Source organism: Aegilops tauschii, chromosome 2, assembly GCF_002575655.3.
Source record: "Aegilops tauschii subsp. strangulata cultivar AL8/78 chromosome 2, Aet v6.0, whole genome shotgun sequence".
Classification (NCBI taxonomy): Eukaryota; Viridiplantae; Streptophyta; class Magnoliopsida; order Poales; family Poaceae; genus Aegilops; species Aegilops tauschii.
In genome coordinates this window covers 15,827,376-15,844,438 of record NC_053036.3, presented here as the reverse complement: position 1 = coordinate 15,844,438, position 17,063 = coordinate 15,827,376, and positions in this window count along the sequence as shown.

Genomic DNA, 17,063 nt, shown 5'->3' with positions numbered 1-17,063 from the left:
AAGATTTGGGTCCTTAGGACCCCAGACTTATGCACAAGCAGTGGTAACCTTCGCGACGGCAAGGCTTGCCAGGGGCAACTAAAGATAAACTCAAGACCAGATAAAAAGATATGAAGAAGGCCTCTAATCCAGAGATTAAGAGTTCAGAAGATCAAGCTTGGGATCTTGCTGGGGAGTTGGCGACGGCCCGGCAAGCCCTGAGCCTGGCAAGCTCCGAGCCCGACAAGAATTCCACTACCTTGCCACCGCTCCACCTCATCGATCAAGTTGTCACTTGTCGTATAGGTGTCGAGCGGGCAGGTAGTTAGGTGAGTCATGTCTGGGCATGTGTCAGCTCACCGGGAAGATACAACTTTAATGACACTCGTCCCACGATCGCTTCACACGGCTAGGTTCAATATTAAAATGCTTGAAACATGCCATCTAAATCATCATCAGTGTGGAAAGGGGGTCATCTTTTTCATGTAAAATACAATACTGAACTGAAGTGAGTGTGATGACCTGGGGGATTGAAGTGCCATGACCATCACGGCAGATAGTACTGTACTAGTTAAGACTTAAGACACAAGGATGATTACATCAAGATACGATCCCCATCTCTTGATTTCTGAATGCTGCCTCATTCCAAAATCTAACTACAAGGGAAACATCATTTCAGTCTCACTCTTTCCCCCTCTGGAAATTAGGTGTGAGAGTCTTGCCTGCTGTCTGAAACCTAGTGTTATCCAGCTTTAGAAATTCTTGCCCACATGTTCTGCTCCTATATATTGGTAGTAACTAGATGACACCCCGCGCATTGCGGCGGGAATTTGTAGAAAGCGACTATAATGTGAAAATCTTAAGGGGAAGTGATCTCTAAATCTAAAAGGTAATATAGTTATAGAAAAATATGTAGGTTGAGAATCACAAACACTAAGACCTCAAATGCATGTTTTATTAATTTCTACTCACAATGGCCAAAGTATTAGCGAGTAGAAACTACCAACAGCCTAAGCATAACAATATCATGCATGAACTACATAAATTAGATGCTACAGTTCTTTCATAGCAGCCGCGTTTGTTGACCAACTATGAGGATGCAAGGTAATATCACAGTGATGCTTCACGGGTATGCATGGTAATGCAAGATTGTTCAGTAATGTGAGTAACTTCTGCAATAATATTTTACTGGTCATCATTAGAACTAATGTGGTGATTTAAGAGATCTATCAAGATTCAAGAGAGGCAAAAGTATTTACATTAATCCTGTCACAATTTCTAAAGGGGTATAAAAGTGCTGAGACAGATTTTGGCCTTGAACTGATGGTGTCACTCAAACTGAAGATTACAGTTTTGAAGAAAAAATTAAAACATATATAATCCATATTACAGAAATGCAGGTGCACAAATGACTGAAGCTGCATGCTTCAGTGCAGAAACGTCTGGCAAACAGCATTGGATGGCAGAAAAAAAACAATACTGTATGAGTGTATAAAAACCGATCATATAAAAAGGGTTAGTGTATAGTTACACCATTGCAAATAAGGTGCGCCAATCTAGCACTGCTACCTCTGCCTGCAAGTCAAATAGGAAGATATAAAGATAATCCCCGTGTAAATCGTGTTAGTATTTGAATAACCCAAACTGAATTATGGCATGCTTTCCATTGCATACAAATACATGAGCAAATGAGCAAAAAGGTAAGAAAAGCTGAACCTCTTTCATTGAACAATAGGTGTTCCCGTGGAGGCCGAAGCGCGCTGCAGAAGTGCTCGACGACCACATACTGGTCCGTGAGCACCACCACCAGCGAGCCTTTCTTGGGGAGGGCACCTCCCGCGAGCTGGAAGATCTCGACCAGGGTCAGCGACTTGTCGAAGGAGTAGGTCTCATCAGAGACCTGACCGCCCACAAGGATGTTGGTCGTTGCGTTCGTGGCGCCCAAACAATCAAGTATTATGGCAGCAGTGCGCGGGTCTCCGATGGTGATGGACCCATGGCCGGCGCCGGCGGCGTAAGATGGAGAGAGAGAGAGAGAGGTAGAGATGATATTGGGAAGATGAGAAGAACCGGTCGATATTTTGTTAGGAATCGGTGGAGATTTATTCCTGAGATGAAGGAACCGCCCGAGTATTAGTCAAAGCAGTTTCCCTTTTTGACATCCCGTGTTAATAGCTAGCAAGATATATTTGCGATTCTACATTAATGTCTATCCGTGGAACCGCTGCATGGACGTAATTGATTGTGTTTGCATGCAGTCTAGTCAGGACGTTTTCTTTTGCTAATTATCTTGCACGCGAGATCTACCGAAGATTATGCTCGCGTTTTTTTAACACAGTACAGACGCAAGCGCTCATATACACGTGCATACACTTACCCCTATGAACGCACACACGCACATCCTACCCCTATGAGCTAGAAATCCTGAAATGAATCCAGGAATAAATGCGAGCACCAGGACTTGAACCCTGGTGGGCTGGGGATACCACAGTCCCTCTAACCATTCAACCTCAGGTTGGTTCGTGATTATGCTCGCGTTAGTGAATATGGATAGGCTGCATGTCTCACGTACAACGGGATGGGTGGAGAACTGATGACATGGTAGGATGATGTGGATAGCCTGCATGTTAAGAGAAATCATGTAGTGGGGTGCTCCTATTTAGATATAGTAGATGTGCTTATAACAATAAATTTGATTCCTGATAGATTGTGATAGATAAGGATTCTTATCCAGCCACCTTTTCCTTCTCTTTTATTAGAATAAATTCACAATGTTGCTCTCCATAGGCTGGTCCTAAGAAATAAACTAAAATGGTCCCTAGTGTCATAATAGTCTGTGTGCAGAGGCCTTGGTGTGTAAGTAATACTTTCTCGAGTCTGGACAGTCTCATGCATCATCCTTAACATGCATTTGCTACTTCTTTCAAGTAGAAGGTGGGCATACTCATGCATAATGCATTTGGTGTTGGTATTGGTCAATAAAATTGCTCTTCTGAACTAAAGTGTATGCAATTGGTGTTGGTCAATATATCAAGTAGCTGTCTGAACAAAATTTCCAACTTATAATGCAGATACGTCGGCTTCTACAAGGGTGTGGAGAGTGCAGGAGCAGCCGTGGCATGGCAGGTCGACACCCACAAGACGTCCCTGCTGTCGCAGCTGATCGTCAACTGGGGGCTGTGCACCGTCAGCTACCCGCTGCTGGCCGTCCTGGTGCTCCTGGCCGTGAAGGATGAGGACTACTCCGTGTCCAACGTCGACGACGTCGGCAAGGAGAAAGAGACCAAGATGGCCGCGCCGTCAAGCTTCCACTTAGGAGAGAAAATGTTTCAGTCATTCATCGGCGTGTTCGCCTGCCGCAATTTGGACTGGAGTAGGCGCATCTGGCTGCAATTTTCAGGCAGTCTTTTCTGAAGTAGGCATCAGAGAGATAAAACATATCTTCCGTCGAAAAGAAAAATAAATGCAAACGATGTGTGATGCTTTCCATTTTTTATAACGACTCTTTGGCTAGCTAATAATACTCTGAACACAAGCAATCTTCTATGCTTGAAATATGTTTGAAAAAAATGAATACAGGCAATCTTCTATACCAGAAATATGTTTGAAAATTTTGGTATGTTAGCTAATAAAAATAAAAAAGATTGCCGAGCATATTTGTCATATGCTTGCATAGCTAGACGGTGGCATTTTTAATCATTAATCCTTGAGTTTTTAGGCTATATGTGCATTCCGCACATGGTACCACCACGACACGAGGCAGCTCATGGCTCTCGTGCGCTGGGTGTGCTTCCATTTGGGCACGCCTACTCAGCTCACTGCCCACTTAAGAGGTGGAATGCAGACGCTGGGGTAGCCGAGGTGGGACTAAAACAGAGGAAACTCTGGCCATTCTGCTGCTCTGTTCGTGACTGAGGACTGAAGGCCGTGGGTAGTGAGCAGCTGCTGTTGGGCTGGGCCGCATGGAAAGCACTGCAGTGATTGTGGTCACCTCACTGATGGTGTGATTTACTCTGCCCGGAACACTGCCGCTGCACTTCACCAAGAGCATCTCCAGCATCGATTTCAGCTATTCATCAGCGTGTTCGCCTGCCGCGACATCTCGCAAGTAGAGCGGCTTAGGCCGTGGTGTTCAATCTTTGTGCTATGTCTACTTGTTACTCCAGTGTGTGCGTAGTTCATGGCGGCGGTGGTATTCAGTGGGCAGTATCATCTGATATCTTTTTCTCTGTTTCTTCTTCTCTTGAGTTCAGTTTAGTTGCAGTACAGTTTCATTTCTTTTTCAAACCGCTGTGCCAATCCGGAAATGGGAACCAGTCACGGCTTCATCGTCAATTTGCGACGCGCGCTTCTCTCCTGTGCGATTTCCGGCTAGTATTTCAGCTGATGGAAACGGAATTCTGAACTGCAGATAGCTAATTCCGCGTCTTCTGAATTTTCAGGCAGTCTGAAGTAGGCATATCTGATAGGAAACAAAACACGCATTCAGTTTCAGCATATACATTTGGAATTCCATGGCGTGCCGGAAAATTTATTTTATCATGCTAGAGACAGTCTTCCAACGAAAAAGATTGTGACAACTATTTGGCTAGCTAATATACTCTGAATACAAGCAACCTTGCATGTTGTCCGGCCTTGAAGTGAACTTACAATCATGCACATGCGCATATCATCATCAAAGGATTGGTGCCATGTAGAGTTAAATTGGAAAAGTATCAAACGTTTGTAACAGATAAATAAACAGAGGAAAAAGAAAAATATTGCCCAGCATATTTGTCATATGCCTGCTCTGCCAGACGGTGGCCTCAATCATTAATCCTTGAGTTTGTATGCTGAGTGTGCATGCCGCACACGGAACCACCACAGCACGAGTCACCTCACGGCGCTCGTGTGCTTGGTGTGCCTCCATTTTGGCACGCCTAATGAGCTGACTGCTCACTTAAGAGGTGGTTCTCAGTCCACTGAGTAGCCGAGGTGGGACTAAACAACAAGCAAACTCTGGCCATTCGTGAGGAGGCTCTGGCCATTCGCGAGGAGGGGCTGAGGTCTAAGAGTAAATGGCACTGGCGGTCCGAGAACTTGCGCTGCGGGTGCACTTAAGTCACGGTACTTGTAAACTGGAAAAACCCGTCATAGAACTTGCATTGCGAGTGCAGATAGGTCACATATGCCATCTGAACCGGCCAGCTGTCCTATTTTCGAGAAAAACCCATCTTAGAACTTGTGTTGCGGGTGCAGATAGGTCACATTTCAAAATTTGCATTCCTGGACATTTTTTTAAAGTCACGAATGACAAATATTTTTAATAAATATTTTTTTATTTATCGTCCGAGAACATTTTTTAAAGTCGCGAATCACAAACATTTTTTTAAGTGTTCCACTTAAAACAAATGTTCGCAAATCACAAATATTTTTCAAATTTATCATTCGCCAACATTTTTTAAAGTCATGAACAAATATTTTTCAAATTAATCGTTCATGAACATTTTCAAATTTATTGATCGCAAACATTTTCAAAATTTTCATTCGTGGACATTTATTAAAAGTCACGAATCACAAATATTTTTAATAAATATTTTTTAATTTAACGTTCGCGAACTTTTTTTAAAGTCGCAAATCACAAACATTTTTTTTAATGTTCACAATTTAAAAAAAATGTTCGTGAATCACAAATATTTTTTCAATTTATCGTTCTCAAAAAAATTTTTAAGTCGTGGACAAATAGTTTTCAAATTAATCATTCACCACATTTTCAAATTTATCGTTCGCAAGCATTTTCAATTTTTTTTTCGTGGACATTTTTTAAAAGTTACGAATCATAAATATTTGTTCATTTATCGTTCGCGAACTTTTTTTAAAGTCGTGAATCACAATTTTTTTAATGTTCGCAACTTTAAAACAATGTTCACGAATCAAAAATATTTTTCAAATTTATCGTTCGCAACCATTTTTTTAATGCCGTGAATAAATAGTTTTCAAATTAATCCTTCACGAACATTTTTAAATTTATCATTCAAAAACATTTTCAAATTTTTCGTTCCTGGACATTTTTTTAAAGTCACTAATCACAAATATTTTTAATAAATATTTTTAAATTATCGTTCGCGAACATTTTTTTAAAGTCGCGGATCACGAATATATTTTTTGAAACGTTCGGGAACATTTTTTGAAAGTCGTGAACAAATATTTTTCAAATTTATCTCTTCACGAACATTTTTTTAAAGTCACGAATCACATATATTTTTAAAGTCGTGAACAAATTTATCGCGCTTGACCGTTAGAGGGAGAAAACCGGGCAGCTGGCCGGTTCAGATGACCTGTGTGATCTATCTGCACCCGTAATGCAAGTTCTATGACGGGTTTTTCCGGTTTGCAAGTACCGTGACTTAGGTGCACCCGCAGCGCAAGTTCTCGGACCGCCGGTGCCATTTACTCGAGGTCTAAAGGCTGTGGGCTGTGAGCAGCTGCTGCTGGGCTGGGCCGTATGGAGGAATGGTAAGCTGGGTCCGCGAGAAATTCAGTTTTCACAGCTTTTTTATTCGGATTCATACCGGAGTAAGCACTGCAGTAATTTTGATTGCCTCGCTAGCTGCTCCACATCAAGAGAGCGGTAATAGTGATGCGAAATGTAATTTAGTACTCTCTCCTGAACACTGCTGCTGCACTTCACTGTGCTGCGTTCAACAGTGGTGGATTACGACTATCTAGCTTATCCAACGAGTTTTTCTTTTACTATTTTGGTAGAGTAGTTGGCTATTTTGTTTTTTGTTTAACTAACTTATTTCTAGCTTTTAAAGTTTTGGAAGAAAAAAACATGAGCCTTGACTGGAGAAAGAAATTTGCACAAGTACGTACATAAAATGAAATTCACCAGCATGGACAAAACATTGCTTTATTGCGAAAATTATTATAAGCTTATTATAGCATCCAGGTAGCTACAGTGGAAAATGGGAGTACAAAGGTCACCCTGAAAACTGGCCCAAAATTGCAAACACAAATTCATGGGTACCCCAAATTCATGCCTACTGTCACGAAACAATTTTACATGTTGACACAATGCCACCGCCAACCTTTCTCTTGTACTATATGCTCAATGAACACAACCAGGCACTATCTTATCTTTTGGTTGTTACAGGATTTGGGTTGCACTTCTACGCGAGCTCGAGAACAAGTGCGGATGCTCCGCCTCCACCGTTGCAGACGCCAGCGACCCCGATTTTGCCACCCTTCTCCCTGAGGACCTGTGGAGCAGCAGCATGGTTAATTGGTTCATTTACATTACCAACTATGAGAAACGTGCATTGGCGATGTGATGTTGCAAAATGGTGACAATTGAGAAAAATCTGATGGAAGTGAGAGCCGCGTCGGGGCCGCAGCTGTCACCATGTGATGTTGCAAAATGTTGCAAAAAGGTGGCATCCGCAGGTGTCACCGCGTCGGGGCCGAAGCCGGTAGGGATTTCTCCCGCATTCCAAACCCCACCGCCCAACCGGGCAGAACCGACCCGCCAAACCGTCGCCCACCACCATGCACCAACGCAGTAGCACCGCCACCCACGCCGCCTCACTACGAACACCACCACGAGGCCAAGAGGACCGGAGAGAAGCGCACCACGACGGGAGCAGCAACACCGACGCCGAGCGGGAGGGAACCACATGTTGGAAATATGCCCTAGAGGCAATAATAAAATGGTTATTATTATATTTCCTTGTTCATGATAATTGTCTATTGTTCATGCTATAATTGTGTTATCCGGAAACCGTAATACATGTGTGAATACATAGACCACAACATGTCCCTAGTGAGCCTCTAGTTGACTAGCTCGTTGATCAATAGATAGTCATGGTTTCCTGACTATGGACATTGGATGTCATTGATAACGGGATCACATCATTAGGAGAATGATGTGATGGACAAGACCCAATCCTAAGCATAGCACAAAGATCGTGTAGTTCGTTTGCTAGAGCTTTTCCAATGTCAAGTATCATTTCCTTAGACCATGAGATCGTGTAACTCCCGGATGCCGTAGGAGTGCTTTGGGTGTGTAGGAGTGCTTTGGGTGTACCAAACGTCACAACGTAACTGGGTGACTATAAAGGTACACTACAGGTATCTCTGAAAGTGTCTGTTGGGTTGACACGGATCGAGACTGGGATTTGTCACTCCGTATGACGGACAGGTATCTCTAGGCCCACTCGGTAATGCATCATCATAATGAGCTCAATGTGACCAAGTGTTTGGTCACGGGATCATGCATTACGGTACGAGTAAAGTGACTTGCCGGTAACGAGATTGAACGAGGTATTGGGATACCGACGATCGAATCTCGGGCAAGTAACGTACCGATTGACAAAGGGAATTGTATACGGGATTGATTGAATCCTCGACATCGTGGTTCATCCGATGAAATCATCATGGAACATGTGGGAGCCAACATGGGTATCCAGATCCCGCTGTTGGTTATTGACCGGAGAGTCGTCTCGGTCATGTCTGCATGTCTCCCGAACCCGTAGGGTCTACACACTTAAGGTTCGGTGACGCTAGGGTTGTAGAGATATTAGTATGCGGTAACCCGAAAGTTGTTTGGAGTCCCGGATGAGATCCCGGACGTCACGAGGAGTTCCGAAATGGTCCAGAGGTAAAGAATTGTATATAGGAAGTCCAGTTTCGGCTGCCGGGAAAGTTTCGGGGGTCACCGGTATTGTACCGGGACCACCGGAAGGGTCCCGGGGGTCCACCTGGTGGGGCCACCTATCCCGGAGGGCCCCATGGGCTGAAGTGGGAGGGGAACCAGCCCCTGGTGGGCTGGTGCGCCCCCCCTTAGGCCTCCCCTGCGCCTAGGGTTGGAAACCCTAGGGGTGGGGGCGCCCCCCCCCACTTGGCTTGGGGGGGGGGGGGAGCCACCCCCTTGGCCGCCGCCCCCCTTGGAGATCAGATCTCCTAGGGCCGGCGCCCCCCCAGGGCCCCTATATATAGTGGAGGGGAGGGAGGGCAGCCGCACCACAGCCCCTGGCGCCTCCCTCTCCCTCCCGTGACACATCTCCCTCCTCCCGTAGCGCTTGGCGAAGCCCTGTCGGAATCCCGCTACTTCCACCACCACGCCGTCGTGCTGCTGGATCAAGAAGGAGGAGACGTCGCTGCTCCGTATGTGTGTTGAACGCGGAGGTGCCGTCCGTTCGGCGCTCGGTCATCGGTGATTTGGATCACGACGAGTACGACTCCATCAACCCCGTTCACTTGAACGCTTCCGCTCGCGATCTACAAGGGTATGTAGATGCACTCCTCTCTCTCTCGTTGCTAGATGACTCCATAGATTGATCTTGGTGATGCGTAGAAAATTTTAAATTTCTGCTACGATCCCCAACAGTGGCATCATGAGCTAGGTCTATGCGTAGTTTCTATGCATGAGTAGAACACGAAGCAGTTGTGGGCGTCGATATTGTCAATTTACTTGCCGTTACTAGTCTTATCTCGATTCGGCGGCATCGTGGGATGAAGCGGCCCGGACCGACCTTACACGTACGCTTACGTGAGACAGGTTCCACCGACTGGCATGCACTAGTTGCATAAGGTGGCTAGCGGGTGTCTGTCTCTCCCACTTTAGTCGGATCGGATTCGATGAAAAGGGTCCTTATGAAGGGTAAATAGAAATTGGCATATCACGTTGTGGTTTTACGTAGGTAAGAAACGTTCTTGCTGGAAACCTATAGAAGCCACGTAAAAACATGCAACAACAATTAGAGGACGTCTAACTTGTTTTTGCAGCATATGCCTTGTGATGTGATATGGCCAAAAGGATGTGATGAATGATATATGTGATGTATGAGATTGATCATGTTCTTGTAATAGGAATCACGACTTGCATGTCGATGAGTATGACAACCGGCAGGAGCCATAGGAGTTGTCTTTATTTTTTGTATGACCTGCGTGTCATTGAATAACGCCATGTGAATTACTTTACTTTATTGCTAAACACGTTAGCCATAGAAGTAGAAGTAATCGTTGGCGTGACAACTTCATGAAGACACGATGATGGAGATCATGGTGTCATGCCGGTGACGAAGATGGTCATGGTGCCCCGAAGATGGAGATCAAAGGAGCAATATGATACTGGCCATATCATGTCACTATTTGATTGCATGTGATGTTTATCATGTTTTGCTTCTTATTTGCTTAGTACGACGGTAGTAAGTAAGATGATCCCTTATAATAATTTCAAGAAAGTGTTCCCCCTAACTGTGCACCGTTGCGAAGGTTCGTTGTTTCGAAGCACCACGTGATGATCGGGTGTGATAGATTCTAACGTTCGAATACAACGGGTGTAAGCCAGATTTACACACGCAATACACTTAGGTTGACTTGACGAGCCTAGCATGTACAGACATGGCCTCGGAACACGGAAGACCGAAAGGTCGAGCATGAGTCGTATAGAAGATACGATCAACATGAAGATGTTCACCGATGTTGACTAGTCCGTCTCACGTGATGATCGGACACAGCCTAGTTGACTCGGATCATGTTTCACTTAGATGACTAGAGGGATGTCTATCTGAGTGGGAGTTCATTGAATAATTTGATTAGATGAACTTAATTATCATGAACTTAGTCTAAAATCTTTACAATATGTCTTGTAGATCAAATGGCCCACGTTGCCCTCAACTTCAACGCGTTCCTAGAGAAAACCAAGCTGAAAGATGATGGCAGCAACTATACGGACTGGGTCCGGAACCTGAGGATCATCCTCATAGCTGCCAAGAAAGATTATGTCCTAAAAGCACCGCTAGGTGATGCACCCATCCCAGAGAACCAAGACATTATGAACGCTTGACAGTCACGTGCTGATGATTACTCCCTCGTTCAGTGCGGCATGCTTTACAGCTTAGAACCGGGGCTCCAAAAGCGTTTTGAGCAACACGGAGCATATGAGATGTTCGAAGAGCTGAAAATGGTTTTTCAAGCTCATGCCCGGGTCGAGAGATATGAAGTCTCCGACAAGTTCTTCAGTTGTAAGATGGAGGAAAACAGTTCTGTCAGTGAGCACATACTCAAAATGTCTGGGTTGCACAACCGCTTGACTCAGCTGGGAGTTAATCTCCCGGATGACGCGGTCATTGACAGAATCCTTCAGTCGCTTCCACCGAGCTACAAGAGCTTTGTGATGAACTTCAATATGCAGGGAATGGAAAAGACCATTCCTGAGGTATATTCAATGCTGAAATCAGCGGAGGTAGAGATCAAAAAGGAACATCAAGTGTTGATGGTGAATAAAACCACTAAGTTCAAGAAAGGCAAGGGTAAGAAGAACTTCAAGAAGGACGGCAAGGGAGTTGCCGCGCCCGGTAAGCCAGTTGCCGGGAAGAAGCCAAAGAATGGACCCAAGCCTGAGACTGAGTGCTTTTATTGCAAGGGAAGTGGTCACTGGAAGCGGAACTGCCCCAAATACTTAGCGGACAAGAAGACCGGCAACACCAAAGGTATATGTGATATACATGTAATTGATGTGTACCTTACCAGTACTCGTAGTAGCTCCTGGGTATTTGATACCGGTGCGGTTGCTCATATTTGTAACTCAAAACAGGAGCTGCGGAATAAGCGGAGACTGGCGAAGGACGAGGTGACGATGCGCGTCGGGAATGGTTCCAAGGTCGATGTGATCGCCGTCGGCACGCTACCTCTACATTTACCTACGGGATTAGTTTTAAACCTCAATAATTGTTATTTAGTGCCAGCTTTGAGCATGAACATTGTATCAGGATCTCGTTTAATTTGAGATGGCTACTCATTTAAATCCAAAAATAATGGTTGTTCTATTTATATGAGAGATATGTTTTATGGTCATGCCCCGCAGGTCAATGGTTTATTCTTAATGAATCTCGAACGTGATGTTACACATATTCATAGTGTGAATACCAAAAGATGTAAAGTTGATAACGATAGTCCCACATACTTGTGGCACTGCCGCCTTGGTCACATTGGTGTCAAGCGCATGAAGAAGCTCCATGCTGATGGACTTTTAGAGTCTCTCGATTATGAATCATTTGACACATGCGAACCATGCCTCATGGGCAAAATGACCAAGACTCCGTTCTCCGGAACAATGGAGCGAGCAACCAACTTATTGGAAATCATACATACTGATGTGTGCGGTCCAATGAGTGTTGAGGCTCGCGGTGGCTATCGTTATGTTCTCACTCTCACTGATGACTTGAGTAGATATGGGTATGTCTACCTAATGAAACACAAGTCTGAGACCTTTGAAAAGTTCAAGGAATTTCAGAATGAGGTGGAGAATCAACGTGACCGAAAGATAAAGTTCTTACGATCAGATCGTGGGGGAGAATATTTAAGTCACGAATTTGGTACGCACTTAAGGAAATGTGGAATCGTTTCACAACTCACGCCGCCTGGAACACCTCAGCGTAACGGTGTGTCCGAACGTCGTAATCGCACTCTATTGGATATGGTGCGATCTATGATGTCTCTTACCGATCTACCGCTCTCATTTTGGGGTTATGCTTTAGAGATTGCCGCATTCACTTTAAATAGGGCACCGTCTAAATCCGTTGAGACGACACCGTATGAATTATGGTTTGGGAAGAAACCTAAGCTGTTGTTTCTAAAAGTTTGGGGATGCGATGCTTATGTCAAGAAACTTCAACCTGAAAAGCTCGAACCCAAGTCGGAGAAATGCGTCTTCATAGGATACCCTAAGGAAACCATTGGGTATACCTTCTACCTCAGATCCGAAGGCAAGATCTTTGTTGCCAAGAACGGGTCCTTTCTGGAGAAAGAGATTCTCTCGAAAGAAGTAAGTGGGAGGAAAGTGGAACTTGATGAAGTACTACCTCTTGAACCGGAAAGTAGCGCAGCTCAGGAAAATGTTCCTGTGGTGCATGCACCGACTAGAGAGGAAGTTAATGATGATGATGATCAAGGTACTTCGGATCAAGCTCCTACTGAACTTCGTAGGTCCACAAGGACACGTTCCGCGCCAGAGTGGTACGGCAACCCTGTCTTGGAAATCATGTTGTTAGACAACGGTGAACCTTCGAACTATGAAGAAGCAATGGCGGGCCCAGATTCCGACAAATGGCTAGTAGCCATGAAATCTGAGATAGGATCCATGTATGAAAACGAAGTATGGACTTTGACAGACTTGTCCGATGATCGGCGAGCCATAGAAAATAAATGGATCTTTAAGAAGAAGACAGACGCGGATGGTAATGTTACCATCTATAAAGCTCGACTTGTCGCTAAGGGTTATCGACAAGTTCAAGGGGTTGACTACGATGAGACTTTCTCACCCATAGCGAAGCTGAAGTCCGTCCGAATCATGTTAGCAATTGCCGCATTCTATGATTATGAGATATGGCAAATGGACGTCAAAACGGCATTCCTTAACGGCTTTCTTAAGGAAGAATTGTATATGATGCAGCCGGAAGGTTTTGTCGATCCTAAGAATGCTAACAAGGTATGCAAGCTCCAGCGCTCCATCTATGGGCTGGTGCAAGCATCTCGGAGTTGGAACATTCGATTTGATGAGATGATCAAAGCGTTTGGGTTTACACAGACTTATGGAGAAGCCTGTGTTTACAAGAAAGTGAGTGGGAGCTCTGTAGCATTTCTCATATTATATGTGGATGACATACTGTTGATGGGAAATGATATAGAATTCTTGGAAAGTATAAAGGCCTATTTGAATAAGTGTTTTTCAATGAAGGACCTTGGAGAAGCTGCTTATATATTAGGCATCAAGATCTATAGAGATAGATCAAGACGCCTCATTGGTCTTTCACAAAGTATGTACCTTGACAAGATATTGAAGAAGTTCAATATGGATCAGTCCAAGAAGGAGTTCTTGCCTGTATTGCAAGGTGTGCAATTGAGCACGGCTCAATGCCCGACCACGGCAGAAGATAGAGAAAAGATGAGTGTCGTCCCCTATGCCTCGGCCATAGGGTCGATTATGTATGCCATGCTGTGTACCAGACCTGATGTAAACCTTGCCGTAAGTTTGGTAGGAAGGTACCAAAGTAATCCCGGCATGGAACACTGGACAGCGGTCAAGAATATCCTGAAGTACCTGAAGAGGACTAAGGATATGTTTCTCGTTTATGGAGGTGACGAAGAGCTCGTCGTAAAGGGTTACGTCGATGCTAGCTTCGACACAGATCTGGATGACTCTAAGTCACAAACCGGATACGTGTATATTTTGAATGGTGGGGCAGTAAGCTGGTGCAGTTGCAAGCAAAGCGTCGTGGCGGGATCTACATGTGAAGCGGAGTACATGGCGGCCTCAGAGGCAGCACAAGAAGCAATCTGGATGAAGGAGTTCATTACCGACCTAGGGGTGATTCCCAATGCGTCGGGCCTGATGACTCTCTTCTGTGACAACACTGGAGCTATTGCCCTTGCTAAGGAGCCCAGGTTTCGCAGGAAGACCAGGCATATCAAGCGTCGCTTCAACTCCATTCATGAAAGTGTTCAAAATGGAGACATAGATATTTGTAAAGTACATACGGACCTGAATGTAGCAGATCCGTTGACTAAACCTCTCCCTAGAGCAAAACATGATCAACACCAGAACTCTATGGGTGTTCGATTCATCACAATGTAACTAGATTATTGACTCTAGTGCAAGTGGGAGACTGTTGGAAATATGCCCTAGAGGCAATAATAAAATGGTTATTATTATATTTCCTTGTTCATGATAATTGTCTACTGTTCATGCTATAATTGTGTTATCCGGAAATCGTAATACATGTATGAATACATAGACCACAACATGTCCCTAGTTAGCCTCTAGTTGACTAGCTCGTTGATCAACAGATAGTCATGGTTTCCTGACTATGGACATTGGATGTCATTGATAACGGGATCACATCATAGGAGAATGATGTGATGGACAAGACCCAATCCTAAGCATAGCACAAAGATCGTGTAATTCGTTTGCTAGAGCTTTTCCAATGTCAAGCATCATTTCCTTAGACCATGAGATCGTGTAACTCCCGGATGCCGTAGGAGTGCTTTGGGTGTACCAAACGTCACAACGTAACTGGGTGACTATAAAGGTACACTACAGGTATCTCTGAAAGTGTCTGTTGGGTTGACACGGATCGAGACTGGGATTTGTCACTCTGTATGACGGAGAGGTATCTCTGGGCCCACTCGGTAATGCATCATCATAATGAGCTCAATGTGACCAAGTGTTTGGTCACGGGATCATGCATTACGGTACGAGTAAAGTGACTTGCCGGTAACGAGATTGAACGAGGTATTGGGATACCGATGATCGAATCTCGGGCAAGTAACGTACCGATTGACAAAGGGAATTGTATACGGGATTGATTGAATCCTCGACATCGTGGTTCATCTGATGAAATCATCGTGGAACATGTGGGAGCCAACATGGGTATCCAGATCCCGCTGTTGGTTATTGACCGGAGAGTCGTCTCGGTCATGTCTGCATGTCTCCCGAACCCGTAGGGTCTACACACTTAAGGTTCGGTGACGCTAGGGTTGTAGAGATATTAGTATGCGGTAACCCGAAAGTTGTTCGGAGTCCCGGATAAGATCCCGGACGTCACGAGGAGTTCCGGAATGGTCCGGTGGTAAAGAATTGTATATAGGAAGTCCAGTTTCGGCTACCGGGAAAGTTTCGGGGGTCACCGGTATTGTACCGGGACCACCGGAAGGGTCCCGGGGGTCCACCGGGTGGGGCCACCTATCCCGGAGGGCCCCATGGGCTGAAGTGGGAGGGGAACCAGCCCCTGGTGGGCTGGTGCGCCCCCCCTTGGGCCTCCCCTGCGCCTAGGGTTGGAAACCCTATGGGTGGGGGCGCCCCCCCACTTGGCTTGGGGGGGGGGGGGGGGGGAAGCCACCCCCTTGGCCGCCGCCCCCCTTGGAGATCAGATCTCCTAGGGCCGGCGCCCCCCAGGGCCCCTATATATAGTGGAGGGGAGGGAGGGCAGCCGCACCACAGCCCCTGGCGCCTCCCTCTCCCTCCCGTGACACATCTCCCTCCGCCCGTAGCGCTTGGCGAAGCCCTGTCGGAATCCCGCTACTTCCACCACCACGCCGTCGTGCTGCTGGATCTCCATCAACCTCTCCTTCCCCCTTGCTGGATCAAGAAGGAGGAGACGTCGCTGCTCCGTACGTGTGTTGAACAGCGGAGGTGCCGTCCGTTCGGCGCTCGGTCATCGGTGATTTGGATCACGACGAGTACGACTCCATCAACCCCGTTCACTTGAACGCTTCCGCTCGCGATCTACAAGGGTATGTAGATGCACTCCTCTCTCTCGTTGCTAGATGACTCCATAGATTGATCTTGGTGATGCGTTAAAAAATTTAAATTTCTGCTACGATCCCCTACACCACCTCCACCGCCGTCGTGCGGGAGGCCCGTGCCTCCGGCACCGTCGCGGTAGCCGTCCGGACGCGGCAGGGGGGCATGCATGCCGGGCCACCCCTGGCCCAGCCAGGCCCGAAGCGGGCCCGTTAAGCCCCGCCGGCCATGATGCAGCAGGCCGGCGTCGACGCCGCCAGCACCCAGCCGCTCGTCGCATCTCCCCCGTCTCCCAGAAGCCACGCAGGAGACCATCCCCGCCGCCGGCCCGCCCAGGCCCAGATGGGGCCCGAAGGGCCCAGATCTGGGCCGAGCGGACGACGCCAGATCCCGCCGCCCAGCTGCTCGCCGGCACGCGCCACGGAACCCCGCCGCCACGGCAGACCGCCGCCGCCTGAGTGCACCCCCCGAAGCAGCTCCGGCCGCGCCGGAGAGCGACCGGGACGGGAAGGGCAAGGAGGCCGCCGCCACCAGCAGTCCCGGGGCTAAGCCGGCCGCGGGTGCTGGCGACGGCGGTGGGAAGGGAGGAGGGAGGGGGGCCTGGAGGGAGGAGGCCGGTCGCCCACGGGGCGGGGGGGGGGGGGGGGGGGGGGGGGCGACGCGGTCGCGAGAGAGGAAGAGATGATCTCGTTGTAATGCAATTAGTACAAGGTAATAAAGAAAGGATCAATATCATACCGCAAAGGCTTCGTTAATTTCATAAAAATCAACAGATGAAGACTCTAAGATAGCATTTGAG